General features: G+C 49.4%; 1 long non-coding RNA gene across 1 annotated transcript in view; it reads left to right on the top strand.

Annotated features, from left to right (window-relative positions):
* The window catches only part of LOC138266976 (uncharacterized), a 29,140-nt gene extending 22,424 nt beyond the window's left edge, over window positions 1-6,716 (top strand). The window contains exon 2 of the long non-coding RNA XR_011199765.1: window positions 6,380-6,716. This is a non-coding gene — a long non-coding RNA (uncharacterized lncRNA). The remainder of the gene's footprint in view (window positions 1-6,379) is intronic.
* Window positions 6,717-16,020: the final 9,304 nt, after the last annotated feature.

A 16,020-nucleotide genomic window follows, 5' to 3' on the forward strand; every position in this document is an offset into this window, starting at 1 on the left:
CTCATCCTCCTGCAGAAAAGGCACCTGGCGTCTCAAGGCAAGGTTATGCAACATACAGCATGCCATGATGATCTAGCACACCTTCTTGGGTGAGTAGCACAGGGAACCACCTGTTAGATGGAGGCAACGAAACCTGGCCTTCAGGAGGCCAAATGTTCTCTCGAACATTCTTCTTGTGCCCATGTGCCTCATTGTAACGTTCCTCTGCCCTTGTCCTGGGATTCCTCGCTGGGTTCAGTAGCCATGAGAGGTTGGGGTAACCAGAGTCACCTGCAAATATCAATGGATACCTGTTAGCCAAACACTAACCCTTAGGGCCAACACCATACCCATACACCAACATATACTGGGTTGGAACCATGGGCTCACCTATTAGCCACACCCGGTGCCTCTGGAGATGAACCATCACATATGGGATGCTGCTATTCCTCAGGATAAAGGCATCATGCACAGACCCAGGATATTTAGCATTGACATGGGAGATGTACTGGTCCACCAGGCACACTATCTGCACATTCATGGAGTGAAAGCTCTTTCGATTTCTGAACACCTGATCATTTCTCCGGGGGAGGGGTAAAAATGCAATATGTGTACCGTCAGTCGCTCCAATAATGTTGGGTGTATGTCCCATTGCATGGAAATCAGCTTTCACTGTGGCCAAATCCTCCACCTGGGGGAAAACAATGTAGCTGCGCATGTGTTTAATCAGGGCAGACAACATTCTGGTCTGAACTATTGAGAATATTGGCTGAGACATTTCTGCTGCCAAGCTCACTGTCACTTGGAAAGAACCAGTTGCCAAGAAATGGAACACAGATAGGTCTTGCACAAGACGGGGGATCCCAGTGGGGTGACGGATAGCAGATATCAGGTCTGGCTCCAACTGGATACACAGCTCTGTGATTATGGCCGTGTCCAGCCTATAGGTGAGGATAATGTGCCTGTCCTCCATTGTTGCCAAGTCCACCAGGGGTCTGTACATATGGGGATGTCTCCATCTCCTATTCATCTGCTGCGGTTGTACTCTAGGGGGCAAATGAGTGAGCAGCTGGTCAGAATTCCACATTTCCAAACTGGACACTGTGTTGCATATTGTGACAGTAACAGTATGTTTTTTGGATAGGCCCAGATGGTGCCTATATGTACTGTGATACAGTTAGGTGCCGTGGCCTGCCCCCTCCCTGAAATGGCGCCCGCCTGTCCTGTGGTGATGGACATGTAGAAATGAGGTAATGCCCCTGACGTTGTTTGCCGTTGCGGGAGGCCGTCGAGTACCGCTGTGGAACTCCTCATTGGTTGTCAATGGGCCCTATGGGTTACAGTGGCCAATGGTGAAGTACGCCGGCGGTGACGGTACGCACCGCCGCAGACGTGACCGCCATTTTCCATCTATTCTCTCACTTGCTACCTGACATTCAACAGTAGAGGACCTACACTGCAAGTGCTGCTGTGACCTGTGTCTGGAACTGACCATGGCTCGAGTCACTGGGGAAAGGGCCCCTGCCTTCACCGCTGCGGAGTTGGAGAGACTGGTGGATGGGGTCCTACCCCAGTACCGAATGCTGTATGGGCCTCCAGACCAATAGGTGAGTACACTGTGAGCATGATGCATGGGGCATGAATGAATGTAGTGTTGTGTGTGAGGGCCTTGTGTAAGGGGGGGTGGTGGAAGGGTCCTGGGCAGCGTGCTGCATGTATGGTGGACAATGTCTCTGTGTAAGGGGACGGGAGGGCTATGGTGGGACATGAGTGTAACAGGCTGGACGGTATGGCTGATACCTTTATCTATGTTTATTTTTTTGCAGGTCAGCGCCCATCGGAAAAAGGGTATATGGCGTGCCATCGCCAAGGACGTGTGGACCCTGGGGGTCTATGGCAGGCGGAGCACCCACTGTCGCAAACGGTGGGAGGACCTGAGACGCTAGAAACGGAAGACGGCAGAGGCCCAGTTGGGATGGGCTCCCAACGAGGAAAGGGTGCCCGTCGAACCCTGACCCCCCTGATGTTCCGCATACTGATAGTGGCCTAGCCGGAGCTGTATGGGCGCTTGAGGGTATCACAGCAGGCACAAGCGGATCAGTACAGTTTCCAAATCTACTACTTGCGTGTGGTGGGGTGGTTTACGGTTGGGGGATGTGGGCCTGTGGGTGCCCCTAGGCCAGGCCGAACATGGCAGGGTAGGTCCCAAGTTGGGCAGGAGCTGATGAACACCACCTCCTACAAAGCTAGTAAGCATCCACTACTGGGCAGGGGTCTGTGGTTGTCAGGTATGCTGCTATTGACGTTAGATATTCCTGTCCTTGGGCTGGTGACTAGCATTGTGACTGGTAGTGCATCGCATAGTGCATAGGCCTGTTCCTTGTGTGAGGGTGTGGTGAATACCAACGCTGTTGTTGGGGCAGCTATTGACCAAGTATATCCTTTGTCTCTCCCTCCCCTTTTTGTTTTGTCACCCTGTCCTTATGTGCATTAGCATCATCTGGCAGAGGAGCAGTGCACCGGTGAAGGAGGGAGCCCATGAGGCCAAATCCACTGACGGTGAGTGCACCGGGGGGATGGAGGGCGAGGGGAGCACCACAGCGGAGACAGGAGCGGACAGTTCTGACAGTAATACCTGCTCCAATGGAAGCTCCCTACTGGTGGCGGACACCTCTGTACCCACCCCAACTACAGGTACAGCTGCCACCCCGATACCAGCACTGCCCTCTCAGCAGCCCCTCAGAGAGTTACCCGTGCCCGCTCACCCAGGAGGGCGGGCATCTCCTTTGCCCCAGTCACCTCAGGCCCTGCCCCAGTCAGCTCTGCTGCCCTGAGTGAGGAGGCTATTGACCTCCTGCGATCCATCTCTGTTGGGTAGGCAACCATAGTGAATGCCATCCAGGGGCTGGCAGGCCATTTGCAACAAACAAATGCATTCCTGGAGGGAATTCACTCTGGCATGGCGGCCTAACAGAGATCAATCCAGGCTCTGGCCTCCTCCCTGATGCCAGCCATTGTCCCTGTCTCTAGCCTCCCCCTCCAACTTCCTCTACCCAGGCCCATTCCTCTCAACCCCGACTTATCCCAAGCACACATTCAGACCAACATGCACCAATACAACACACAGGAGTGGCTCAGGCAAACACAAGCACCACACATAATCCCAAAGGCACTCACACAAACACCATCCAGATGCAGACACGCCAACATCCACTGCCTCCACTGTGTCCCCCTCCTCGTCCACCACCCTCCCCATAGCGTCTCCACTCTCACCTGCATGCACTACATCCTCATCCACTCCCCCATCACCATCACGCCTATCACTACACACCCCTCACTGGCAGCCACCTCCCCCACATCCATGCACACGTCCCCTGTGTCCTCTCCCACTGTGTCTGTGCCCTCTCCTCCCAAAGTACACAAATGCAAGCACTCAGATACCCAACAGCCATCCACCTCACAACAGCATCCAGCCCATGCACCTGCACCCAAACACACCAGACAGACCCCTCCTACAACCACTCCCTTTTCCCCCACTCCCAAACCTTCACCCTCTTCCCACCCCAGTGTCCCTAAGAAGGTTTTCCTCTCCGCCATTGACCTCTTCCCTACCCCTCACCTCCCCATCCTTCACGTCGGGCCAGGGTGGTCAGAGCCCAGCTGAGCGCCTCAGCCACCCAGTCCACGGCCACAGTAGTGTTGGCAGCTACTGCAGGTGTGAGAGGCTCCAGGAAACCAGCCATCAGCACTGACAGTGTGCCTGCACCAGCTGCCAAGGGGAAAGGCAAAGAGGCACCACCAGCTGCCAAGGACAAGGGGCCTGCCCCTGCAGGCAGGAAGGACAGGAGGCCTGGTGCTGGGTCTGATTCTGAGCCCCCAACACTAACCATGGCCGGTTCAGCCATCCAAGGCTGCAGGGGAAGGGCTGGAGCCTCCCCCTACCACTGGCATTCCCGCCACCAGCACAGCCACTGCCAGCAGCAGCAGCCCGAGTGGGCAGTCATCCGAGGCTGCAGGGGATGGGCTGGAGCCTCCCCCCACCACTGGCATTCCCGCCACTAGCACCACCACCAGCAGCACTGCCAGCAGCATCAACCCCAGTGGGCAGCCGTCCGAGGCTGCAAGGGATGGGCTGGAGCCTCCCACCATCACTGCCAGCACCGCCACCAGCATCACTGCCAGCACCGCCACCAGCACCACTGCCACCAGCAGCAGCCCCAGTGGGCAGCCGTCCGAGGCTGCAGGGGAAGGGCTGGAGTCTCCCACAACCACTGCCAGCACTGACACCAGCATCGCCACTGCCACCACTGAGCAGCTGTCACCGCCGGCGGGCAGCGTGTAGTCCTACCTTCATGGACTGTAGTGCGTCCTGGACCCTGAAAATCCTGTGGGTGTGACACACAGGTGAGAGACTGTGACCTTGCACTCCCCAAATGCTGCATCACAGGGCACCAGGCTCCCTCCAGAACCAGTGAAAGAAGCCATCCACTAATCCCATCCTTGCCAGGATGAAGCACACTGGGCACCAGGACCCCTCCAGAACCAGTGAAAGAAGCCATCCACTTAACCCATCCTTGCCAGGATGAAGCACACTGGGCACCAGGCCCCCTCCAGAACCAGTGGAAGAAGCCATCCACTCACCCCATCCTTGCCAGGATGAAGCACACTGGGCGCAAGGCCTCCTTCTGAACCAGTGGAGAAGCCATCCACTTGAGAGACTGTGGTCTTGCACTCCCCAGGACCAAGCAGTGGCAAACCACCCTCTTGAGAGGTTGTGGCTTTGCACTCCCCAGGACCAAGCAGTGGGCAAACCACCCACTTGAGAGACTGTGACTTTGCACTCCCCAGGACCAAGCAGTGGGCAAACCACCCACTTGAGAGACTGTGGCTTTGCACTCCCCAGGACCAAGCAGTAGGCAAACCACCCACTTGAGAGACTGTGGCTTTGCAATCCCCAGGACATTGCACAGGCCATGTAGCCCCCTCCAGGACCAGTGGTGTTGTACCATCTTCCGGCTAAGGTACCCCCCGTTGCCCGCCCCCCTGAGGTGCCTGTGTATTTTTGACCTGATGCCCCTGTGGTGTTCTCTCAGTGTTGTTGCAGGAGTCAAGTGGGGCCTTGGCCTATGTGATGTGGCCAACGCACACTGTGGACTGGGCATTGTCCCTCCATTTGTATATATGTATATACTGTTTTGATTTTGAAGCACAATTTTCTACACTTTTATCTTATTACACTCACTTTAATCAATTCCTTTTGTCCTTGCATTATTCCTGAGGGGTACTGGGTAAGTATGTAATGTTACTGCATCTGGTTATGTGTATGGTGTTGGGCGTGGGCGTGTGTGTGTAACTCTCTTTTTCCTCCCCCCTCCCTTGTGTGCTTCGCAGCATTACTCACCGTGGTCATCTTCGCTGGCATTGGTGTTCATAGTGAAGGAGACAAACGAGCATGGGGAACACCTGCAACTCGGGCTCCATGGAGGCGTGGTTTTTCCTTGTGTCTCCAGGGGTGAGTCCTTTGCCTTCTCTGTACTGTTTCCACAGTGCTTTTGATGTCATTGGTACCGCCCCGGAAAAGGTGGCGGATAGGTGTGTCATAATAGTGTGGACAGTACATTGTCTTCCGTCTGGCTGTTGGCGGTTACCGCTGTGGTGCTTGTTGCTACCGCCGTGGCGGTCGGTGTGTTAAAGTGGCTGTCTGTCTGAGCGGCTTCCCGCCGTGGTCATAATTCCATTTTTGTTACAGCCGGCCTGTTGGCGGTATTACTGCCGCTTTATCACCAACCGCCAGGGTTGTAATGAGGGCCTATGTGTTGTTTAATGTTTTGAGGCTTATAAGGATTGTACTCAAGAATTCAGAAAGATGTTTCTGGTCAATTATTCGTTTCTTTGCAGAAACCTTTTTGACCAGTCACTGCTGCAACTTTGGCTCGTTGGGTCAAATGGTTATTGGAAGAAGCAGGTATAGATGAAAACATCTTTGGAGCTCATTCTGTCAGAGTAGCTATGGCTTCTAAAGCATTTTCAACAGAAGCAAGATTGTAAGATATTATGGCAGCAGCCAACTGGTCAAATGATTCTACCTTCAAAGTATTTTTATTACAAACCTATTGTTGATGTAGTATCTGAAGTGGTGAATAGACTTTAAACTAGCATAATCTGAAGCCTGCGGTCCTGCCACAAAATTAAACATTTTCTAGTTATTGAATCAAGAATTTTAGTTTCTATTAAGGACACTGAGGCGAGGATTATCCCACCATTCATACGTTTATTCTATGCATGCTTTGTATGACATAACTGTGTTTATCAAATGATAATAAAGGTTAATAGTTGATAAAAGTACCCAACCCAATATATATGTGTGTGGATATTAGTTTTTGCTTGTCTCCTTCTGCAGGGGCGAATAATACTGCTTCTTGAATTTCTCTGGTTGAGATGTTGGATCAAATCGAACGTTTGTCTGATCTTCGGATGAGGTCGCCAGAAAAAGTGGCTATCGAACGGATGGCACATTCCAAGAGTGTGGTGGACGGACCGGTGTTCTGCAAGTTCTATATTGACTCTTAATCTTGTTGTTTATGGCAAAGAAAGAGGACAGACTCTAGTGTGAAAGCTATTTATATCAACAGGAATAGCCATGAGTGGATGACTTAATGTTCATGGGATATGTAGTTTAACGTTTTTACTGTTTTCATTGGCTGCTGTGTTGTCCATAAATGAAAGAGAAAGCATAATCCTCGCCTCTGTATCCTTAATAGAATCTAAAATACTTGATGCAATAGCTAGAACATTTTAAAGTCCCCGGTACCTTAGAAAAGTAATGTGATCATAGATATAGAACATAAAGGCCCTAGGCCTGTCTGTTCAATAACATCTCCTCATCATTATTGGAAAAAGGACTACACTTAAGAATCAATCAGGTGACACCACCCTGTAGAACCCTCCTGAAAGAAGCTCCAGTTCCTCAGATATTCTAAACACTAGTGCGTATATGTAGTCCTGTGCTGAGAGGAATAAAGGTGAGCTTCTCAGGGGAGCCTGGTGGGTCCATGTGAATCTATGAAATATTCCAAAACTGGAGAACTACAGTTACAGGCTTATTTTTTACTCAAGTATGGGAACTTTCATGGATTCACATGCTTAAATCAGAGCAGTTATGAGCACATTTTCTATAAATACGACATCATGTAGTGTAAAAGATAACACATATAAATATAAGCAGTAAGTAAAATGTGTGTCAGAAATTAGCGAATGGCAGGTACAAAAGAAATGGCTCACTTTTATTGAAAAAGATGCCTTACAACCACTTGACGTATTGCTGCATCTCTGAGGACCTCTGAATTCAAGCAGTAATATTGCATGGTGTGTGCACTCTTCCAGGTTGCTGCTCTGCAGATATCAAGCAACAATACATCCACAAACAACGTCACAGAAGTGGACATGGCTCTTGTGGAATAAGCATGCCTTTTTGAGTTCAAAGGCCGTCCTGCCTTCGATGGAAGTATAGAATTGCGCTAGAAATCCATCTAGAGATGCTTTGTTTTGTTAGAGGGAACCCCTTTCTAGGTGTGCTGTAAGCTACGAAGAGTTGGTTTGATTTGCAAAATGCCTTAGTTTGGTCCAAATAAAACTTTAAGTACCTTTTGATATCTAGAGAGTGCAGTGCTCATTGAGCTAACATCTGAGAGTTGGGAAATAATGATTCGAGAATTACAGACTTACTGAGATGGAAGTCCGATGGGACTTTAGGAATAAACTTAGGGTTTGTGAGTAGAATAACCCTATTGTCCCTGAACTAGAGGAATGGTTCCTGGATGGTGAAAGCTTGAATTTCGCTAACTCTTCTTACCGATGTGATGGGGAGGATGAGAGGCTCCTACCAGGAGAGAAATTTTATATCAACTTTATGGATAGGCTGCAAAGGATGTTTCATTAACTGTCAAAGTACTGTGTTCAGCTGCCACAGTGTAGGAGGGGGCCTCACTGGTGGAAATGTTCCGAATAATCCTTTGAGAAATTGCTTAATGAGCCTGACATACCATAGGGATGGCGTTTTGGGTGATCTCTGAAAGTGAGAAATGGCTCCAAGATGTACCTGAATGGAGGCGTGAGCTAAGCCTGACAGAGCAAGATGTAAAATAAGGTAACATCTATTCAGGTGAAGAGGATATGGAATGTACTTTAGCTCTCTGACACCATATGCAAAATCTTTTCTACTTTAAGCAGTACTTTTTGTTAGTACTGTCCGCCCTTGTTCTGGCTAGTATGCCCCTGCAAACCAAAGGAATGTTTAGATGACCAAATTAATGGAACTCAGGAGCCAGGCTTGTACACAAAGAGACTTTGGGTCTGTATATAGAACTTCTCCCTGGTTCATAGTCAGTAGCAATGGGATCGGTTTGAGTGGAATGCGACATTGCACTGAAAATATGAGAACCCCTGTGAAGCAGTGCTTGCGCGGCCATGCTGGGGCTAAGGATATCATCTTGCAGGGCTCAGCCTTCATCTTCTTGGGGACTTTTGGAAGGAGAGAAATTGGAGGAAAGGCAAATATGCCGGACCATGCAATTGAAAATGCATTTCCCATGACCCCGGATGGGGGTGCCATTTTGCGAAGAATTGGCATTTTGCGTTGTGTGGGGTCGTGAAGGGGTCAAGATTTGGTGTGCCCCACTGGAGGAAGATTTGATCCAGCATGTGGCAACTCGTGGCAAGATTTTTTCAGCCTGCTCAAAGTGTCTGTTATGGTGTTCTGATTCCCAGAACACGTATTCTGCAATCAGATGTATTTTGTGACAGATGGACCAAGCCCAGATTAGTTGCGCTTCCTGGGACAGCAGGTGAAATATGGTGCCACCTTGCTTGTTTATGTAGTGCATCGTTGTTGAATTGTCTGTTCGTATGAGCACTGAGGACTTCCTGAGCCTGGGAAGGAAGGTTTGTAAAGCACCTGCACCATCATGAGTAGCATCCACTCCGGAGTCCCCACTGACCCCTGTCCTCACCACATTATTAAGAAAGCCAACACCTCCATCACACCCGAGCTCCGCCACACCCTCAACAGAGAGAGCCAATGTAGGAAGTTGGCTCTGTATATACTATCTCAAAGTGAGCGATAATGTGCACAGAGTCCAAGGGTTCCCCTCAAAGGTTGATAGTGGCAAAATGAGATAAGAAACAAGTTACTTACCTGTAACTGTAGTTCTCCAGTATTGGAAACTTTGATAGATTCACTTGCTTGAATCATTCCCCATTGTCAAGATGGGAGCCTCTAGTGTAATACAAAACCACATTCACTTGTATATAAAGCTCAGAGGCACTAGGCCTCTTAATTTAGTAACATCTCACAGTCATTTTATGAAAAAGGACCAAACTTAAGACACAACCAATCAGCTCTCATCCCACCTTAGAACCCTCCTGTGAGGAGCTGATTTCCCTCAGATTTTCCCAGCAGAAGTGCAACAATAATCTAAGGCTGAGAAAATTAAGGTGAGCTCCCAGGGGAGGAAGGGTGGGTCGCATGTGAACCTATCAAAGTTTCCAATACTGGAGAACTACAGTTACAGGTAAGTAACTTGTTTCTTACTCCAGTATTGGAACTTTCATAGATTCACATGCTTGAATCAGAATAGTAAGCAGTAAATAACACATTTTCGTTCTACAAACAATATGAAATGCAAACTGGTCTGATAATATGTACATACACTTCTTGCTATGATCTACAACATTATACCAAAGAAAATGTGATATAGTAGAAAATAAGCGGATGGAGGGAAATAAATATGTTAGCTCATTGTCACTAAAACAGGTTTTGAAGGACCGCTTAACCAATGGCTGCATCCCGAAGTAACTCCATGTCCAGGAAGTAATGCTGCATGAAGGTGTGATTTGTTCTCCATGTCGCATCATGACAGATGTCTTTAATTGAGACACCAGCAAACAGCGCACAGGATGCAGAGATAGCTCTAGTAGAATGTGCTCTTACGGTTGTGTTCAATGGCCTTCCTGCTTTCTGATGGCAAAATATGATTGCGTCCTTAATCCATCGGGATATAGTTTGTTTGGTTACTGAGTGACCTTTCCTAGTAGCACTGAACGCTACAAACAACTGAGTGGACTGTCTGAATGACCTTGTCCTGTCCAGATAGAATTTTATGCATCTTTTTGAGTCGAGCAAATGGAGAGTTCTTTCTGCAGTAGTTTGCGGGTTAGGGAAGAAAGTTTTGTGCACCACCGGCTCATTGATATGGAACTCGGAAGGTACTCTGGGCACAAATTTAGGATTGGTGCGCAGGATGACTCTGTCCTGTCTGAACTGCAGAAAAGGTTCCTGTATAGTGAAAGCTTGAATTTCACTAACTCTGCGCGCCGAAGTAAGTGCAAGAAGGAGAGCCACCTTCCAAGTGAGTTACTTAATGTCTGCTCTGTGAATCGGCTCTAAAGAACAATGTTAAGTTGCCAAGCAGGCGGCGGAGGTTTCACTGGAGGAAAAGATCTGAAGAGACCTATGAGAAATTGTTTTACCAATATGAGAGAGTATAAGGATGGTTTGCCTGGCACTCTTCTATATCTGATTGAGGAATGGGCTAGTCCTGAACGTGCCAGCTGTAATAAATGCAGCAACACTGCCTCCGGTGCGGAGGAGAGAGGATGGACATTTTGGGTTTCGCACCAAATACAAAATCCCTTCCATTTTAGTTGGTAAGACTTGCTGGTACTAACCGCACGTGCATTAGCTAGCCCTTCTCTGCACTCAGACGGTAGATCTAAATGGCGAAATTCATTTTACCCAGGAGCCATGCGTGCAAACTGAGAGATTTGGGGTCCGGGTGCCTCACTTGCCCCTGATTGATGGTAAGCAGGTCTGGGATCGGTCTGAGCCTGATGGATGTAGAGGCCGACAGGAGGAGCAGCTCCTTGTACCACGGTTGACGCAACCACGCTGGAGCTGTGAGGATCAGTTGGCAGGGATCCAACTTCATTTTCCTGATCACCCTTGTGAAGAGAGGAATCGGTGGAAAAGCGTACACATAGATCCATGGCCATGTGATTGAAAATACACCCCCCCCCCATGACCCCTGTTGGCGTTCCACGAGGATGCAAATAGATCGGATTCGGTTTTCCCCAATGGTCGAATATCTGATCTAGCGTCCTCTGGTGTAACTCCCACTCATGGGAGGATGTGGTAAGTCTGCTTAGCGAATCCGCGATGGTATTCTACAGGCCTGGGACATGCTCCGCAGTGATGTGGATGGAGTGGTGAATGCACCATTTCCAGATGGTTTGTGCTACTCTGGAGAGTACGCAAGACTGTGTTCCTCCCTGCTTATTCAGGCAGTGCATCGTGGTGGTATTGTCTGTCCTGACAAGCACAGCTGACCCTCATATCCTTGGAAGGAAGGCTTGCAAGGCGTAATAGACCGCCCTCAGCTCGAGAAGATTTATGTGGAACGAACGGTGAGAGCGTGGACACTTGCAGCTCACCTGAAGGTCCTGCAAGCATGCGCCCCATCCTGTGAGCGATACATCTGTTGTGACAGTCATTGGAGGAAATCGTTCCAAGAAACTAAGACCTTTGGAAATGTTCTCGGGAATGGTCCACCAATTCAGAGAATGAACCAAACGCGGCGTGACGAGGATGCTGTCCTCGAAGGAACCTTTTGCTTGTATCCACTGCTTGTCCAGTTCTTCTTGAATCGGACGCATTCGGAGGTGGCAGAATGGGATGAGGCTGATACATGATGACATCATGCCCAGCAAGGATTTGTACTGCTGCACTGAAAGACACCTTTTACTTTGGATGCGCCTTGCCAACTGTGTTAGTTTTGTTTGTCTGTCTGGCGCTGGATAGGCTTTGGCTCGTTGAGTGTCTAAGATAGCCCCTAGAAAGGCTGGATGAGTGGATGGCTGTAGAGACGATTTTTCCTTGTTGAGTGTAAGGCCTAAGTCCTCGAAAAGGCACAGAGTCGCCCTGACTGAACTTTCTGCTGTCTGGATATCTTGAGCTTTTACCAACCAGTCGTCGAGGTAGGGAAATACTTGATGTCTGTTTCTCCTTAAGTAGGCCGCCACTGGTGCTAGACATTTGGTAAAGATTTGTGGTGCTGAACGTAGGCCAAAGGGAAGGTGTTACGACTCTGTCGTCCCATTTCTAGGGGGCGCTTTAAGGGGACTGTCGGAAGCTTGGGAATCACCTTAAACACTTATCTAGAGTCCCTTCCTGACTCCTGTTTGTTTCTCTTTTCTCCATGGTACACTTGTGTAGTACTACATTTGCTTCCTTGGACTGCAAATCCCATAATGCACAGACTGGTAGTCAGGAAAGCCCGGATTCTGTTTCCCATTGTTTTCTATAGAGAAGTCCAGTTGCTCCTTTTCACTGGGTCCTCTCCTCCAGGACTTGCAAGTGTCTGAAACTACACACACCTCAGACCTCTCCTGTGCAGCCCAGCTTGGAACTGCTTATAAGCAGCCATTTTCTTCAGATCCCCGTCGTGCATTGGAGTTCGATTCCTTTGTGTTACAGACCCTTTGTCGGATGGTGTTCCAGTTTTGTTCTTGTTCTGTTTCAGCTTGATCCTGTTTCCTGTTTCTCTGCCCTGCTCCTGATTGTTCCAGCCAGAGTCTGCTCCCTATCTCTTAGCCTTGTACCTGTTTGTTTCTTCCAGAGCCTGCTCTGTTTCTCTTCCCTGCTCCTCCCTTGTTTCAGCCTGAACCTCTCTGTTTCCCAGCCCTGTTTACTGCTCATTTCCTACTCCCTGTATTCCAGCCCTGTCCTTGCCTGTTCCAGCCAAAGCCTGCTCTCAGTTTCCCAGTCCTGTCTCTGTTTGTCCCAGCCAGAAGTTTGCGCCCTGTTTTCAAGTCCTAGTCCCGCCTTTGCTTCAGCCTGAGTCTGTTCCTAGTTCTTGCTTCTGCCTCTTAGTTTGTTCCTTTCTGTTTCTTCTTGGTTATTTGTGTCTGGTAAGTGTTCTATCAGTCTTCACCAGTGTATAAGTGTCCTCCTTTGTTCTGGGGTTGGCTCCTGGTTTCCAGGTGGCAATTCCAGCCCCCATCCTTGTATAATGTTATACGTTGTTTTTCGTGCCTAACATTGACAGTGTGCTATTGCTGTTTTCTCAGAAATCGCCACTGTGTTTCCAGCTGGACCCACAAGAGCGTGTCTTGTGTATGTAAGTACTTTCCTTGTCTAGGGTCCAGAGACAGAATCACTTCTGCTGCCTCCTTTCTATGGGGCTGGCAGGGTGACTATCTGTAAGAGCAAACTGCACAGAGGCATTGACATTCCCTGTCACTGTGGGAGGTTCTGCGCTTTACTCTGTGTACAACCCCAGCGTGTTTGTCCATTAGTAATCTGTTTCCTGTTTGTTCACACAAGGGTTGCTCTGCTTTTACTTTCCTGTGCATGTTCATAGCTGTCCTTTCCGTGTATGCCTTTAGCTGCTCTTCTTCCCCAGTATACTACCTCTTTACGATATTCGGTGACCTCAAGGGGTATCCCAACCAGAGTCCTGATCAGATCCGCCCGAAACCGTGACAGAAGGACCTTGAACTGGAAGTGTTTGCCATTGACCGTAAACCTCAGGTACTTTCTGTGGAGCGGATGAATGGAAATGTGAAAGTACGTGTTGTGAAGGTCCGGAGAGGCCATGTAGTCTGCTTTGTTTAGAAGTTGGAGGACATCTTGAAGGGTGACCATCCGAAATGTCTGCTTCTTGAGGTATTTGTTTAACTCCCGTAAGTCCAGAATTGGCCGCCAGAGGTGAGTGTTTTTTCTGATGAGAAGGAAACGGGAGTAAAACCCCTTTCCCTTCTGGGAATGCGGAACAGACTCTATAGCCCCTTTCCTCAGCATGGTGGCTACCTCCAGGCGAAGTAGACAAAGGTGTTTTTGATGAACCTGCAATGGAGGCATCGAAGGGGGCATTTGGGTGAATTCTAATAGGTGTCCGAAACGGATTACAATCAGCACCCACTTGTGTTTGGTTATTTGTTGCCAGCGATGAAGATGATGTTTCAGTGTTCCATGATACGTTGCAGGAGGATGATGAATAGGCCATGTCGTTAGACAGTCATTACCTACGTGTGGATTCTTTAGATTGACGCCCCTGTTTGGACTTGTGGTAGGGCCTGGTGTATGCTGCTGGAGGTGGTTGGCTCGGCTGATACTGTGCTCTAGCAGGCTGAAACGTGGATGAATAGGCTGGGTACCTACATTATTGGTATCCACCACGAAAGGACGGCTGACCTCTGCCTCCAGCACCCAGAAAGGGCACTTTCCTATATTGTAGAGTGCCCATGGATTTGGCAGTTTCTGCATCTGCCTTGATGGCTTGAAGGGCGTCGTTGACGTGTTTGCCAAACAGAGCTTCTCCGTAGTATGGAAGATCTAGGATTTTCATCTGTACTTCTGGCCGAAAGTTGGTGGCTTTAAGCCAACCTTGCCGCCTCAACACCGCTGAACCAGCGAGTAGTCTAAGACCCATTGCAGCTATGTCTAGCGCACAATCTATTATTTCTGCTGAAGATCGCTGGCCTTCCATAACAGCTTTTCTAGCTTCTGCTTTGGAGGCGTCTGGGAGCTCTTCTAGCGATTGGGATACATCTGACCAGAGCTGTCGATCGTATCTGCCTAGCAAGGCAAGGGAGTTGGCTGCTCTTACAACAATAGCGGACAAGGAGGAAAAGCGCTTGCCAATATTATCTAGGCGTTTTCCTTCTTTATCTGGCAGTGATGTCAATGGCGTAGAGGGATTCCTGGAGCAACGGTGGGCGGCCTGTGATATGACGGAGTCTGGTTTCGGATGTCTTGAAAAGCAGGCCGGGGCATCCTCTGTTGGCTTATATTTTTTATCCAGTCTCAGCAGGACCGCAGGGACCGTTGCTGGATTCTACATAATCTTTAGGCCCTGGGTCCACCCATGGTCTATGATGGGAATTGCTCTGACCATTTTTCCGTGAGGTTCTTTGAAGTCATATAGGAAGCAATCCTGCTGAGTGGCGGGCATTGGGAGATCGAACCACGTGGCCGCTCGCTCAAGCAGGTTATGGAAGCCACCTATATCCTCAGGCGGAGACTCAACTATGAGTGCTGTAGGCGAGGCAGGAGCCAGTATAATATAATCATCCCACTCATCAGTAGCAGGCTGTATCTCACCTCCCTCCACATCCTCATTGGAGGATACCTGATGTCTTGGTGTGGAAAGCACAGACTTCCGTGACCTTGGTTGAGGAGCATGATGCGGCTGATGCAAGAGAGGAGTTGCTGGTGGGGGCAGAAGCAACGGCTGTTGTACTGACGGAGGCTTAGGTGGAAAACGTTCCTGATAATCCATCAACATTGCCTGTAAATCAGAAACTAACCCAGGAGGAAGACCAATCAATGGCGGCTGCTCATAATAGCCCTGGGTGTAGTATGAAGCCTCATCATCATCAGAGTACTCTTGGCACTTAACCCTTAGCTGTGAAGGGCTGCTGGTGACTCCAAAAATACCCTCCTCATCAGAGTCATCTTCATCCAAAAGATGTGAGGGTAAAAGGTTGGAAACCTTGCTAGGTGATGTAACAGAGGGCGTTAGATGATATTTTTTTGCCCTCCTGTGAGTATCCTGTTCTCCTGACGACAACAGAGGCAACAAATCTGGTCTTTGTGCCTTTACTGCAGTCTTCGTCATCGACAGTGGTATCGTCGATGGTGGCATCGTCGACGGGAGCATCACTGCATCGACCGTCATCGGCGGTGGGAACGTCGACGGTAGCGTCGTCATTGACGGTAGGAGCGTCATCAACGGTAAGAGCGTCGTCGACGGTAGGGGCATCGTCATCGTTAGGAGTGTCGTCGACGGTAGGAGTGTCATAGACAGTTGGTATGTAATCGACGATGCCGTCGACGGCTGGTGTTCTGTCGATGAAGCCGTCGTCAGCGAAAACAGTGTAGACGAGGACGTTGACAGATGGAATAGCGGCGACGAGGCCATCATCGGTGGGGTGGTCAATGACAGCATCGACGGTGTGACCACCGACGGTGAAGCTATAGGGCGT

The sequence above is a fragment of the Pleurodeles waltl genome, chromosome 12 (assembly GCF_031143425.1).
Source record: "Pleurodeles waltl isolate 20211129_DDA chromosome 12, aPleWal1.hap1.20221129, whole genome shotgun sequence".
NCBI classification, from domain to species: domain Eukaryota; kingdom Metazoa; phylum Chordata; class Amphibia; order Caudata; family Salamandridae; genus Pleurodeles; species Pleurodeles waltl.